Below are 14,986 nucleotides of genomic sequence, written 5' to 3'. Positions count from 1 at the left end.
TTTCTTACCTATCTAGTTATAGCGCAGATAATAAACTAGTGAGTATGTAGTACTCTTACAGTTTGACTAAAGCTAATAAAAGCAAAAACTGAAAAAAAAAAACAACCACAAACCCAAAACTCTCCACCCCCCAAAAACCAAACCCACAATCTAGAAAAAACAAAGCAAGAAAATTAAGATCTGTGTGAAAATATCTAGCTCCTGTAAATATATTCAGATCTTCTATTAGGTATTCTACTGATACGTAACCCCACCTGTTCTATCAACAGAACAGTCATTTTAGCAAAAAGTTTTTTCTCTGAAATTAACAGGTCTATCTTAAAACTAGATGTCTCTTCTATACTTTATTGCATTATTTCCTAATCTTGCCTAAATATTAAACCAGTGCCATTTCTGAAAGCAAAACAATTTTGCTACCAGTTGTCAATACAGATGCATGGTCAGGCTTTCTGTCAAGTCATTCCTTAATCTTATTTATTCAGTCCTCTAGAAGTTGCAGCTAGGGGGACATATCTTATATCTGAGACTCAAACATGTAAACAGTGTTTCTCTTTGTCTCCTTGCTCTCTTTCTGTGTTCTTCCCCTTCCTAGAGTTCTTCAAGAGCAAATCAAGCATCAGCTCCAAGTGCATGTTCCACAAATAGCAAAAGGGAGGGAGGGAAAGAATAGAAGAAAGAGAAACACGAGGGAGGCAAAGAAAGAAAGGCATATAAGATTAAAAAAAAAAAAAAAAAAAAAGTACTGGGAAACAAGATGCACAGGCAGACTGGCATAAAGGACTGGTCCTTTACTGTAAGATGATTTAAGCTAAAGCATATCTCTTCAGTGAGCTTTTTCACTTTGCTTCAACAGTTCAGATACCACCATACTGATACAGACTTCTTGAGCAGGTTCATATTATAAATGGTAATTTCTATTATTTCAATCGCCTAGGTTCCTTAGAGTAAGAAGAAATGGAGATAAATCCCTTTTCTCACCTGTGAAGTGTTCACTGTGCTAGGTGTATCATGTGGAGTACCTGCACCAACCTCTCTCAGTCAGCAAGGTGCCAGCCTTGCTCTCCCAATACTCCATCTTTTAATTCTAGTTCACCAAACGAATAATTTTCACTGGTTTATCCAAGTTTAAAATTACAAGAGTTTTTTATGGGCAAGGTTATTTATTCTGATGATCACTTTCTACAAAGCACAGCTCCAGACTCAAAAGCAGTGGGCTGAAAGTCAGGACTCAGACATAATTTGAACTCTGATCTCCACCGGTCAATCATCAGTGTACCTACTAGATTGTTTCAAGCTGTTTCTTTTTCTGTTGTGTGAATGTCTCATGATAGCATCAGTTAGAATTAAACAATATGCTTTCTGGTGTTTTGACTTTTTAAGAAAGTTGGGTTGAAATATTGGTTTTGTCCTAGAGAAAATTCCTTTTTTTTTTTTTTTTTTTTTTAAGAAATATTAAGAATTTCATTTTGTTTAATTGTTAGCTAAGTGAATAGTCATTTCCCTGATGAATCTAGCACCAAATCCTTTCTTCAGCACAAAGAGTAGCTTCATGACTTGTCTCGCTGAGACTTTTAACCATTATTTTATGAGTGGAAAACCTGTTACTAGAAAACTATTATTTAAGAAGGTCAGAAAAGGTAGCATAAAAAAGAGCGTAACTGTTTGAAATGGTGAATTTCAGGTCTGACTGTCTGCTGTGAACACATACTTCTGCTTCACTGCTGTAGCTGAATGATTCTGTGCCATAAAATAGATCGTGCGCCTCAGTGAATTCTGCTGGGGTCTATTTCACTGAAGAGTAAAAACACAAAAGCAAATGACACAGCAAGTAATTTCCATATAGGTCTGCATTTCCTTATGATAGGATAAAATACACTGAAAAAAACCCTGTCATGTACAAGACTATCACACTGGCCTGAAACAGGAAGAATTTTAGTGAAGCCATGAAGTGATTTGTTTTTCACATCAGTGTTATTCTCAGCAGAGTAACTTCAAAATCTGGGTTTGTTCTGAGGTTTTTAGGGTAAGAGCCAGACAAGAAATCAGGCAGATCAGGCAGGTTTCAGAGACTGACAGAATTTCTTTAAAATTTCAATTCGTATCCTCTGTGAAATATGAGGTTTTTCATGTGTCAACTAATTTCAGTGAAAAAATATTTGCTCTGAAATTTTCCAATCATCTCTACTTAAAATGACTGAAGCTAGAGATGATATTTACTTTTCCTTCTTTAATAAATGGTTTGCCTGGACCTAACAAGGTGTCATTTGCAAGCTGTCCGTGATACAAAGCTCACCCTCATGCTCCTACTCTAGCATCAGACATTGCTTGTTTTCTGTTTAAATATTTAACAGCAAGCATTAAGGTGTTGTTCCTCTTGCCTAGCTGTGTAACAGCTAAATGTACCTATCTAATCTGAACTAGTCATTGTGACACTGTTATAACTAATAGTATAGTAAAGGATCCAGATGAGGTTTTGTCTCTTTATTTCACATAGTCTAAGCTTGTCCAGACTGTGTCTTGATACCTCCCTTTTCAGGTGGTTAATGTTAGAAAAATTAAGTCCCACTCTAAAACTTTAAAATCAGTCACCATAGTTTCATTGTGTATCTGTACAAAAGGCAATTAGATACACTGACTGAGTCCTCCCTTCTAACGGTAACCTCTTCTTATTCAACAGAGGCTGTAACGAGAACCTCTCTGTGGCTATAAGAGCAATAAGTAATCACAGTGTGTCATGCTGGGGACCTGGGAGTAGCCACCAGCACACCCTGGGAGAAAAAAAAAACAGAAGATGATGCCAATATATGAATACATGAATTTTCTTTCAAATTGCCATCAGTTAGCACTTTAAGCTCTGCAATCTCTAAAGAGTTACATTGTCTGTTTTAAGGAGTTGTCTCTAGTATATATCATTAAATACTTGGCTTCTAAGACTTGCTATGGCAAGGACTCTCCCAGGTCAGTTAAGAACTATGTGACAAATAGCTTCCTTATTATTAGTTTAAAATGTATTTCCTTTCAGTTTGATTGAATGTTCTAGAGGATAGACAGCAACACACAATTTTTCTTCCATTTACCATATATCATTTTGTTTACCTTCAGCATATCTGCTCCCACTCATCTTCTGTATAAATTGAATCTGATCTTTTCAGTCTCTGCTATATGATTTTAATCACTATAATCTCTAATGTCTGCTATCTTACTCTTTATGCATAGTGCATACCTTTATGGTACAAGTGAGCAGTTGCATTTATTGGATAATCTATGAGGATGCATAAATATTTTCTCAGAGTACTTACATTTCATTTATACTTCATATTACTCTGCATCATGTTGATTCTTTTGTATTTGCCAGTTATGATTTTTAGCAAGTTTTCAGAACAGAGGCTATATCTGGGTCCTCAAATTCAGGCCCTTGTTATCACACACAGTCACATCATACAATTCTCTTCAGAATTTTAGTTAGCTTTCTTTCATGGGGAATTCTTGGCTTGCATATTCCTCTCTACCTTGCTGTACTACTGGGGTTTTCCAGCATCTGAGGATCTTTAGAGTATGTGGTACCAAGTACAGAGGATACTAGCTGACTCTCCTGAAGCAACATGCTATGAGAAATGCAAGAGGGGTAACACCCTTGCTCCTCTGTTCAGATACTAGTAATTTCCTCATAAATTTATTCATAGCCAGTTTATACCCATTTGTGGTTTTGCCAGCATCCTCCACCAACCTAAAAAGTCCCTCTGTATCTCTGTTTTTTATCATCCAAAGGGTTTCTAGAGAAAAGCCATGTGCCTTTCAACTTTTCTTTCAGTAGACTAAACAAGCTGAACTCTTTTGGAATTCTCTTGTGAGACAGACTATTTTTCTGCTCACCTTAGTAGACCTCCTCTGCCCTGTTCCATCTTCCTGAACACGAATGGGCTAAACTGTGCAGTGTCTCAGAGAACATCTGACTCTCCCAGTGGGTTGATGTGCCCTTACCTACATGCTACAGTTTCTTGACATTCAAGGTTGCCATCCACTTCACCCGTCTTTTCCAAGAAAGTTTTCTCCTTGTCCCACACCTGTGAGCTTAACAATGAACAGAATAATGTGAGTCCTAATTCTAGATACAGTCATTATCAGTTATTTTCATTATAAGTTACATTAATCACAAGTATGATATCTTCTGAGGCCATTCATGCAACATTCACTATTGGAATATTGTATACTTTGATTCAGCTTTTTTTGTCTTTTTGAACATTGTTAATAATAGCTAGAGTGCAAATGGATAACTACATCGCTGAAGTAAAGGTTAATTTTTTTCCCATAATGGAATGAAGAGTTGCTGTTTTCATCATACTTGTGTCTAGGGAAGCTTATTTTGCATAACACTGCAAAGGCTAGCAAGCAGAGAAGCTTCTTCTACACTGATACAGCAAGGGGATGTAAAGTCTCTGTTTTCTGCAAAGAACTAAGTTGTAGCTTGTTTTTCTTTTACCCCTGTATATTCTGTCACCACTCCTGGAGCAACCTGGAGGTAGTGACCTTCAATAGTTATGGCACAGCTCCTGAATAATGTCAGCACTCGTGTAATGATCCCTGTGTAATGTACTATAAAATAGCAATGGCAAATCCGGGTTCACACAGAACATCCTGGCTTGGTGCATTGTGGCAGATTCATAAGTACCATCTCTAAAGGATACTAGAATGTGTAAAGTCATATACACAGGAAAATATAACTACATATTACTGCCTTAATTTAGATACTACTAATACAATGCACACTAAATAGTTAACTAACTATTGGTCCTTCCGAATGCACACATGACAAAACAGATTAGGTTTTCTGTATGAAAAATGTTTCAGACAAAAGTAAGAAAAGCAGATGTGCCTCACAGCAGATAAAAAGGTGTACTTTGGCCAAGAGACACTGGTGAGAATGACAGCGAGCTCTTACAAGTAGTAATGGTTCGTTTTGGACTTCCCATTTGTTAATTGTTTTCTGTCAGTAACTGAGCGAGCTATGTTACTAACACTTGTAGACAAAAATAGAAATTAGTGCTGGTTTTATATTTATTGCATGCTTGAGTGTACTTCACTCCCATCTATTTATGAAATTTCTGTGGGCAGAAGCAGCTTTAGTCAATGTTGTTTGTCTAGTGCTTAATTTTTCTGTTTTGTCTGTGTTACTTGCTGAGAAATTCCTTTTACACATCTGTGTAGATTTAAATAAGTAAAAATAAAAATTCTGTAGGCATTTCCATGATCACAAAAGATGATTAACATTTCAGGGTATTTTCTTAATGCTCAATCTTCCTTTTAATGCAATTTTTTTCAACAAACAAGATTGGTATTTAAATTATTAAATCTGAAGAAGTGCAGAGGAGATGCCAAATGGATATTTTTGTATTTAATGCTCTGAATGCTGCTAGGCTAACATCACATAGGATTTCTTTTTTTTTTTTTTTAACCTTTTATCCAGTTCAGCATAAAGCATGAGGGCTCTTGAGAAAAGTGAAACCAATACAGCATATTGACAAAAGCTAACAACTTTCAAAAGTGAAAATGTAGAACATTGCTTTATACTGAACAACCTTAGTTATTACAAAACTGCTGCTGTTGGGGGAAAAAAGGAAAAAAGAAAAAAGGAAAGAAAAAAACCCCAAACCCAACAGATTTCAGCATTCAATTTTTCACATTCATCAAAGTCTTCCTTGAAAATACAGCTTGTTGGAACTTTTTCTTGCCGAGTTAATGAGGATCTGTGTTCATGCTTGTTCTTGGAGGTCATGGACTTGATTCCCTACTGCAAAGCTCTTCTCTTGTCATTTGCCCCTATCCAAGAGCCATATGTAGTACTGATTCATTAGAGTGATAGAGTTTATCTATCTCGGACTGGAGAAAATAATTGCACCAGTAAGGAATCAGATGCCAGGAGGAAAATGAGCAATTAAGTACACATCTGTATCGGCAGTTGCTGAGGCGAGTGGCTCCAGTGCTGGCACGATCAGCAGCAGAGCACTCCAGCTCGGTGCACAGGGCGGTTTCCCAAACTGGGGGAACCTCAGGGGGAGCCAAGAGAGCCACTGGCAGCCCACGGCAACAGCAGCTGATGGGACCTGGCCAGGCCAAGCCTTTCCCCCACATATAAAATAAGTCCTTAGGGAGCACCAGTGACCCGGAGCGTGGCCAACACTGCAGCCAAAGGGGCCTGGCACATCTGCAAGCGGGTGGCACGGCAGCTCGCACGCAGGGTGTGCGTCAGGGCTGCAGGAAGGGTGCTGAAGCCCTGCCAGCCAGCTCGACCAGGCAGCAACAGTACCCACTTGGCAGGAACCCACGGCCTCCCTAAGCTCCGCACCCGCCCCGACTGAGGCAGCTGCCCCGGCAGGGCTCCGGGGACAACACGCTGGCACCCCGGTGCCAGGCCACAGGCTGTGCCCTGCCCTTATGCCAGGGCGGGCCGGCAGCAGTGAGCGTGGCTGTGGGAGGCGCGCCCAGGGAGAGGAGCTCCTCTGCATAGTGACGGAGCTGCGGGGGGAGGTGAGTATGCCAAGGACTATCAGGGAGCTCCAGAGAAAGAGAGACTGCTGGAATCTCACCAACCTTCCCTGGACAGGCCCAGCAGGCAGACAGGGTGCATCATATGGAAGATTCCATGTCCTCTCTCTGCCTGGCTGAACACAGTGACTTAGGGGATAGGGGTCAATGGTGACAAGTTCCTGCCAGCGCAGCCCTCTCCTCTGTGACTGCACCACCTTCCCAGGTATCCCTGCATAACGGGTGTGAGGCTCTGCAAGTGGAACTAAACAATAACAAGAACAACGGTTCATCTAGCTTGGAGATGTCACCGAGGTTAAGCCAGCCTATGCCTTGTGTCAAAACTGCTTCCATAAAAAAAGAAAGACAGGTCATTGTCATAGGAGACTCCCTTCTGTAGGGAGCAGAAGGCCCAATAATGTAGACCAGACTCACTTCTTAGGGAAGTCTGCTGCCTCCCTGGGGCCCGTGTTAAAGATGTGAAGAGAAAGCTTCCCACCATGGTACAGCCTTCTATTATCTGTTATTGATTTTTCAGGCAGGCAGCAATGAAGTTGCAACAAGAAGTCTGAGGACAATCAAGAGATACTTCAGGGCCTTGGGAAAACTGGTTAAGGGATCAGGAGTACAAGTACTGGTCTCCTCTATCTTTCCAGTTGCAGGAAATGATGAGAGAAGAAACATGAAGAAACAGCAGATCAATACTTGGCTCCAAGCCCGGTGTCACCAGCAGAATTTTAGGGTTTTTTGATCATGAGTCAGTTTAGACAACACCAGGCCTGCTGGCAACAGATGGGGCACACTTGTCTCAAGGTGAGAAAAGGATCTTTGCACAGGAGTTGTCAGGGCTCATTGAAAGGGCTTTAAACTAGATCTGGAGGGGGAAAGGGATAAAACCAGGCTCACTAGAGATAAGCCTGGGAGCAGCATGCCAATGTTTGAGGGACAGTGTGCTAGCAAGGTCCTTCAGTCTGCCATCTCGGTGTAGGTAGGGGATGGAGATCCATGTGGCAGAAAAGACGCAAGGGTTATTGATGTGTTTTAAACCTGAGAAGAATGGAAGTACCTGAGAATGGTCACGTAGGAATTAGGGCTTCTCCAAAAGGTGGCAAGATCAGTAGTCCAGCTGAGGTGTATTGCATCTACACCAATGCACACAGCATGGGCAACAAACAGGAGGAGCTGGAAGCCATTGTGCAGCAGGAAAACTATGATAGCTGCCATCATAGAAACATGGTGGGATGACTCACACAACTGGAGTGCTGCAATGGATGGCTATAAACTGTTCAGAAGGGATAAACAAGGAAGGAGAGGTGGTGGGGTAGGCTTGTATGTTAGGGAATGTTTTGACTGTCTAGAACTTAATGAAGGTGACAATAGGGTTGACTGTTGATGGGTAAGAATCAGGGGGAAGGCCAACAAGGCAGGTGTCATGGTGGGAGTCTGTTATAGACAGCCCAACCAGGATGAGGAGATAGACATATTCTATAAACAGCTGGGAGAAGTCTCACAGTCGCTAGCCTGTGTTCTCACGGGGGACTTTGTCTTACCGAATATTTGCTGGAAATACAATGCAGCAGAGAAGAAACAGTCTAGGAGGTTCCTGGAGTGTGTGGAAGATAACTTCCTGACACAAATGGTGAGCGAGCCAACTAGTGAATGCACCTCACTGGACCTGTTTGTGAACACAGAAGAACTTGTGAGCGATGTGGTGGTTGTAGGCCATCTTGGGCACAGCGATCACAAAGCGATAGTTTTTGATTCTCAAAGAAATAAGGAGGGGGGTCAGCAGAACTGCTACCTCAGACTTCCAGAGGGAAGACTTTGGCCTGTTTAGGAGACTGGTTGACAGAGTTCCTTGGGAGGCAGTCCTGCACGGCAAAGAATTCCAGGAAGTCTGGATATTCTTCAAGAAGAAAATCTTAAAGGTGCAGGAGCAGGTTGTCCCCATGTACTGAAGGACAAGCTGGCGGGTAATAAGACTCGCCTGGCTGAACAGAGAGCTTTAGCTGGAACTCGGGAAGAAAAGGAGTTTATGACCTTTGGAAGAAGGGGCAGGCCACTCAGGAGGACTAAAAGGATGTCATGAGTTTATACAGGAAGAAAATTAGAAGGAACAAAGCCCAACTAGAACTTAATCTGGCTCCTGCCATGAAAGTCAATAAAAATTGTTTCTATAAATACATTAGCAACAAAAAGAGGGCTAAGGAGAATCTCCATCATTTATTGGATGCAGATGGAAACATAACAACAAAGGATGAGGAAAAGGCTGAGGTACTTAGTGCCTTCTTTGCCTCCATCTTGAATAGTAAGACAGTTATTCTCCAGGTACAAGCCTCCTGAGCTGGAAAACAGGCACCAGGAGCAGAATAAAGCCCCCATAATTCAAGGGGAAATAATTAGCAATCTGCTACACCACTTAGACACACAAAAGTCTATGGAACTGTATGTGATCCACCCCAGGGTACTGAGGGAGCTGGCGGAAGTGCCCGCCAAGCCACTTTCAATTATTTATCAGCAGTCCTGGCTAACCAGGAAGATCCCAGTTGACTGGAGGTTATCAAATGTGATGCCCTTCTAGAAGAAAGGCTGGAAGGAGGATTCAGGGAACTACAGGCCTGTCAGTCTGACCTTGGTGCTGGGGAAGGTTATGGAAAAGATCATCTTGAGTGCCATCACGCAGCACATACAGGACAAGAAGGCGATAAAGCCCATCCAGCCTGTGTTTATGAAAGGCAGGTCCTGACTAGCCTGATCTCCTTCTATGACAAGGTGACCCACTTAGTGGATGAAGGAAAGGCTGTGGATATTGTCTACCTGGACTTCAGTAAAACCTTTGACACCGTTTCCCACAGCATTCTCCTGGAGAAACTGGCTGTTCATGGCTTGGACAGGTGTATGCTTTGCTGGGTAAAAAAACGGCTGGATGGCCGGGCCCAGAGAGTTGTGGTGAATGGAGTTAAATCCAGTTGGCAGTTGGTCACAAGTGGTGATCCCCAGGCCTCAGTACTGGGGCTGATTTTGTTTAATATCTTTATCAGTGATGTAGATTAAAGGATTGAGTGCACCCTCAGTATGTTTGCAGATGACACCAAGTCGTGGGGTGAGTGTTGATCTGCTTGAGGGTAGGAAGGCTCTATAGAGGGATCTGGACAGGCTGCATCGATGGGTCGAGGCCAACAGTATGAGATTAAACAAGGTGAGTGCCAGGTCCCGTACTTTGATCACAACAACCCCATGCAACACCACAGGCCTGAGGAGAAGTGGCTAGAAAGCTGCCTGGTAGAAAACGACCTGGGGGTGTTAGTCAACAGCTGCTGAATGTGAGCCAACAGTCTGCCCAGGTGGCCAGGAAGGCCAATGGCATCCTGCCTTTTATCAGAAATGGTGTGGCCAGAAGGACTAGGGAAGTGATTGTCTCCCTGTATTTGGCACTGGTGAGGCTGCACCTCAAATACTGTGTTCAGTTTTGGGCCCCTCACTACAAGAAAGACATTGAGGTGTGGAGTGTGTCCAGAGAAGAACAACGAAGATGGTGAAGGATCTAGAGCACCAGTCTTATGATGAGCGACTGAGGGAACTGGGGTTGTTTAGCCTGGAAAAAAGGAGGCTCAGGGGAGACCTTATCATTCTCCACAACTACCTGAAAGGAGGTTGTAGCAAGGTGGGTGTCGGTCTCTTCTCCCAATTAACAAGCGATAGGATGAGAGGAAAGAGCCTTAAGTTGTACCAGGGGAGGTTTAGATTGGATATTAGAAAAGATTTCTTTGCCAAAAGGGTTGTCAAGCACTGGAATAGACTTCCTAGGGAAGTGGTTGAGTCACTTCTCCTGGAGGTATTTAAAAGATGTGTAAATGTGGCACTTACTTAGGGACATGGTTTAGTGGTGGACCTGCCAGTGCTGGGTTAACAGTTGGACTTGATCTTAAAGGTCTTTTCCAATCTAAATGATTCCAAGATTCTATGATTTATTTTGAGTTTTGCATATGCTACCTTCAATACAGCATAAAGTTTGATATTCTGAAATGCAGCAGCCTATCAGTCAGACACATCCTTGTAAATTAAACCTGCCCTGAATGAACATCCAAAAGAACAGACACCTTATCTGGTTTTTATTTTTCATTCTGACTGAGAAGAACCATAACTGCAGGCACAGGATGCAGCAACACAGCCAATGCTTAGTTCATTCCTCTGCATTATCAATATCTATATTATAAAATAATGAGCTGGAAATCCTAGAAGCAAATTTGGAGGGCTAACATTTTCCCTTCCAGGGTGACTTTCCCGTAAGAACTTGCTAATAAGCAGAAGATATTTTGTCAGGCAGGGTAGATTAGGATGTGCACTGGGATGAAAGTATTCAAGTGCTATTTCATCTGTCTTTCTCTCTTGCTCCTCCTGTTTCAACTATGAGGAGTTTCCTGTCTGAATGGATTGCAATGGCTATCTCTGTATTTCAGATAAGCTTAAGACTCATGTAAAAAGTGGTGCTGCTAATTAGTCAAGATGTAATTAGTCCAAGGAAATTAATTGTACATAAATAATGTGGAATTTCAGCTTCATGGCTCAAGAGATAAATTCAGAGCCTTTTCAGAGTTGTCTGTCTTAAAAATAAAATAGCAGAAAAGGATTATTGAGGAAGCTCTTCAAAATTCCCATTACTCTGCTAATGAAGATTTAACACATTGCCCAGAAGACATGGCTGATCTGCACTCTGTAAGGTCCTTCCACTGCCTCAGTATTTGCATATCCCCAGCTGCTCTCATCAGAGAGGAAGCTAATAGTGACATTGAAGAAGCAACTTATCTACCTCCCAGCTGAAAGTAAAGCACTGTAAGTACAGTCCATGCACAGCAGTGGGTAGGTAGTTAAGAGTGTTCTCCTTCATTAACTGGACTTCAAGTAACCCATCTCTTGGGTACCTACCACAGGCTTCTCTGACCTACCTGGAGCTGTTAGAGTAATTAAAGTTCACTTCAGGATTGCATGTGCCAAGGACTGCACAGTACAAAAGTGAAGTTTGACTTCATTTCCTATAAAGCTGTCTGGTATTATTACCGTTATTCACTGATACAGCTTTGAGTAACAGGCAAAGGACCAAGTCTGTGGGTTGAGTCTGTTCTATTGTGATTACAAAAGCACAGGAATATAAATTCTGTGCCCTCAGTATAAACAGGTAAGGAAACCTCTTCCATGTCCTCAGAAACACTATAAACTAATACCATACTTGGTTTGGAACTTGCCTTTCCCGCCTTTTTTCCTGATATTTTTATTTTATTCCTTGATGAAAAGTGGGACACTTCTGGTCTTTTATCCACCACCTAGTCCTACACGCATTGGACAAAAAATAAAGTCTATGGGAAATGTCACCGTATAAGAACATCATTTCAAGACCTACCTCACACAGTTGCAAAGGACTGCACAGGCAGAAGGCTGCAAAGAGTCATACTCAGAGAACTGGGTAGATGTATCTCATTCCTTAAGGACAGTAGGTTTTGTGTTTTGTTGTATAAGTTTTGTTTAGTTTCCAAAACAGTTTGACTCGTTGGTTATGCCCTGCAACGGTTTCTGGATTTTGTTTAATATAAAATTATATAGAGAGATATAGCATTTTTAAATGTGTAAAATATTCTCAAACTTCTGGATTTCTTATGAAAATCTCTTCCCATAGAAGACCATGCCTAAAATATTTATTTGTTTGAAAATAACACTCAGCTTTACAGTGGAGTGAAATAGCTGCAGTAGATTGTTTAGAATTATTTATTTTATTTTAAATTCATGGTCTAGAACTGTTATCTTCTATAATCTGAGTTATTGGCAGATACTGGTGCCATTAAAAATCTCATTCTATTCTCTTCTCTCAAGTTACTGATTCCTCCACCACAGCTATCACTGTAGTCAGGTAGAGTTTCTAGAGAGAATAGATAAAAAAGCATCAATATCTAGTAAGACATCTACAAAACACAATTGTTTTGGATATTTAAGACAAGTCTCCCTCTATTCTGGGCAGAGAAATGCTTGGCTTCAGTAAAAGCAGGAGGCAGTACTTGTAGCAGCTGAGACCCAAAGGTGTTAATTAACAATTTTCCCGTTTTTCTTGTAGCTTCACTGAAAGTTGCAGGCTTCTCAGCTAGCTGTAACTCTTATTTTCTCTTGTGGTTTTTTTTGTTTGTTTGTTTGTTTTTTCACTTGAGAAGACAGCATTTTGTAATGAACAGACAAACCTTAGGAAGAGTTAAATAAATCTCCAAATTATAACCTAGAGTTTTCTGATAGTCTTGTATTTTACCTCAGTGGCAGGGATGATTGCTAAATTCCCCTGCCAAAGATAAAAATGAACAAATAAATTAATGTGTGAAGATACAAGTGGGAGTTCTTAACCAACAGATATAGTCACTCTTCAAGTTTTTTGTGTTTTGCACTGTTTTTCCATCCAGATCTTTGAGAATTAGCTATGTTGTCTTTACTATCTTCATCATTTTTGCCTTGCCTCCTCCCTCTCCCTATAAAATGTCCCCATGCTTCATGCTTTACAATATTTTTTTCCCACCTATTTGTGTTTTAATTTGTCCTAATCACTTACCAAGCTTCAGAGATAATATTTTTGCTTTACCTTAATCCATATTTAATCCTTTTTTTTTTTTTTTTAAAGAAATGACTATTATAAGGTGACACTTTTGGTAACAACCTAGGTGGACACAATGGAAAATCATTTCACTGGCCAAAATTACACGTTGATAGTCTGACATTAGATTTCTAAGTGGTGTGTGTCAGGTAACATAGGACAATACTGTTGAGATTCAGAGGTTTGGAGGGGAATAAATGGCCAATTTAAGGCAGTTCATTATAAAACCTATATGTATGTATAATAAGATAAACTAGTTATCTATATGGCTAAAAGGTGCTTAACATTTTTATCCATAATTCAAACACAGCATGAATATGTGGAAATATTTAATCAATAAATGGGAGCATAGCATCTAAAGATATATTTAGTTATTTCTGGGTAGTAGAACTTTCCCATACTCTTACCAGTACACATCCCTCTTTTATGAGAACTACCTCTTTGCAGCTCTGTGGTGAGCCATGCCCTGGTGGCTCCAGAACAGCAGATGGCACCTTCTCTTGCCATGTCTGGGCAGTGCTTGTGCACAGCTGCAAATCTGTTTTCTCATTCTTTCTTTTACAGTCAAGTAAGTTCTGCAGTGATGAGAGAGAGGGCAATTTTGGTTAAAAGCATATCTAGCTCAACAGAAAATCTGGCAAATGGGAAGAAAGGAAATTATACAATTGAGAGCAATCACAAAATGATTTTGATGGGTGATTACCATCAGATTGTAATGTTTCTACATGGATCCACAGGGCTTGGTATGAGCCCAACTGCAATTTGACATTTGTATAAAATCATCAGTCTGCATAAAAGAACAGCTTATGAATGACATGATTTTTTGTAGCATGCTGAAGAAGGACTGAAGGGACCAGGTATTTTCAGTCACTGAATACAATGGGTCTCCAGCTCAGTCAGAGCTGTCAGCTGAAATTGTGCCACTTTTTCTTCAAAATGAGCATGTCAGAATGTTACTGGCTCCAGTCTCTAAAACTCAGATTCATTAGTATACCAGTTACTAGCCTTCAATAAGGTAAGCCTTTAACCAGAGAAAACTCAGGGCTGCAGGGTAAAATGGGTTAAATAAATCTCTCTCTGCCCACTGTGTTTGAGTAGGGCTGGTACTTTCCTCTCAGCATGCTCTCCGCCCACTATTTTTCAGTGGTCCACTGGGTTGCAACAAATCCCACATCAGCTTCTTTTGGTCTTTAGTGAAGTCAGCTTGTTCCTGTCATGTCTGAGACTGGGCTGGATCTGCTTTCTGATATGTCCTGATCCTTTCAGGGTTCTAAATTTCACTGAGGCTGCAGACAGATGCTTGCTGCTCCTATCATCTTAGCCTTCCTCTCCCTACATCCACCCTGCTCAGTCATTTTCTGGGAAAATGATATACTCCTTTCCCTCTGGAGTGCCTCAGTTAACTCAGTGTGCTACTTCTAGGATAAGGAACATGAAGTTCTCTCTCACATGTTCAAATAAAATAGCCTTAATATAAATATTTAATTGTGTAAATGTGAGACTTTGTTTTATACATTTAAGAGCAGGAGAGGAAAACACAGTTAAAAGAATACAAATTACTTTAAAAAAAATGGTGACTATGAAAAAAATGGTGTTACAGTGAGAAAGCAATTCCATATAAAATTCCTCCCACATTAGTAGTTTGTGAAACTGTAAGAGATAAATCAGAAGTGAAACTGATTTCCTATTAATTTGACATTAGTAGGAGTGAAACTGCATTACTACCATCACTTCTTCTTGACGATACTTTTTTTAAAAAAAAAAAAAATTGAAAATTTATGAAGCTCATAAACCACCATCTATGCAGATAATTGAAAAGTTGGTAGAAGTCATTCAGTG

The 14,986-nt window shown here is 40.7% G+C and overlaps 1 protein-coding gene across 1 annotated transcript in view; it reads left to right on the top strand.

The window, feature by feature from the left end:
* MALRD1 (MAM and LDL receptor class A domain containing 1) overlaps positions 1–14,986 on the top strand; it is a 290,211-nt gene that overhangs the window by 261,959 nt on the left and 13,266 nt on the right. The gene's annotated exons all lie outside the window — the stretch shown is intronic.

This window comes from Athene noctua, chromosome 2, assembly GCF_965140245.1.
Source record: "Athene noctua chromosome 2, bAthNoc1.hap1.1, whole genome shotgun sequence".
NCBI classification, from domain to species: domain Eukaryota; kingdom Metazoa; phylum Chordata; class Aves; order Strigiformes; family Strigidae; genus Athene; species Athene noctua.
This window is presented reverse-complemented; position numbering and strand designations above follow the sequence as displayed.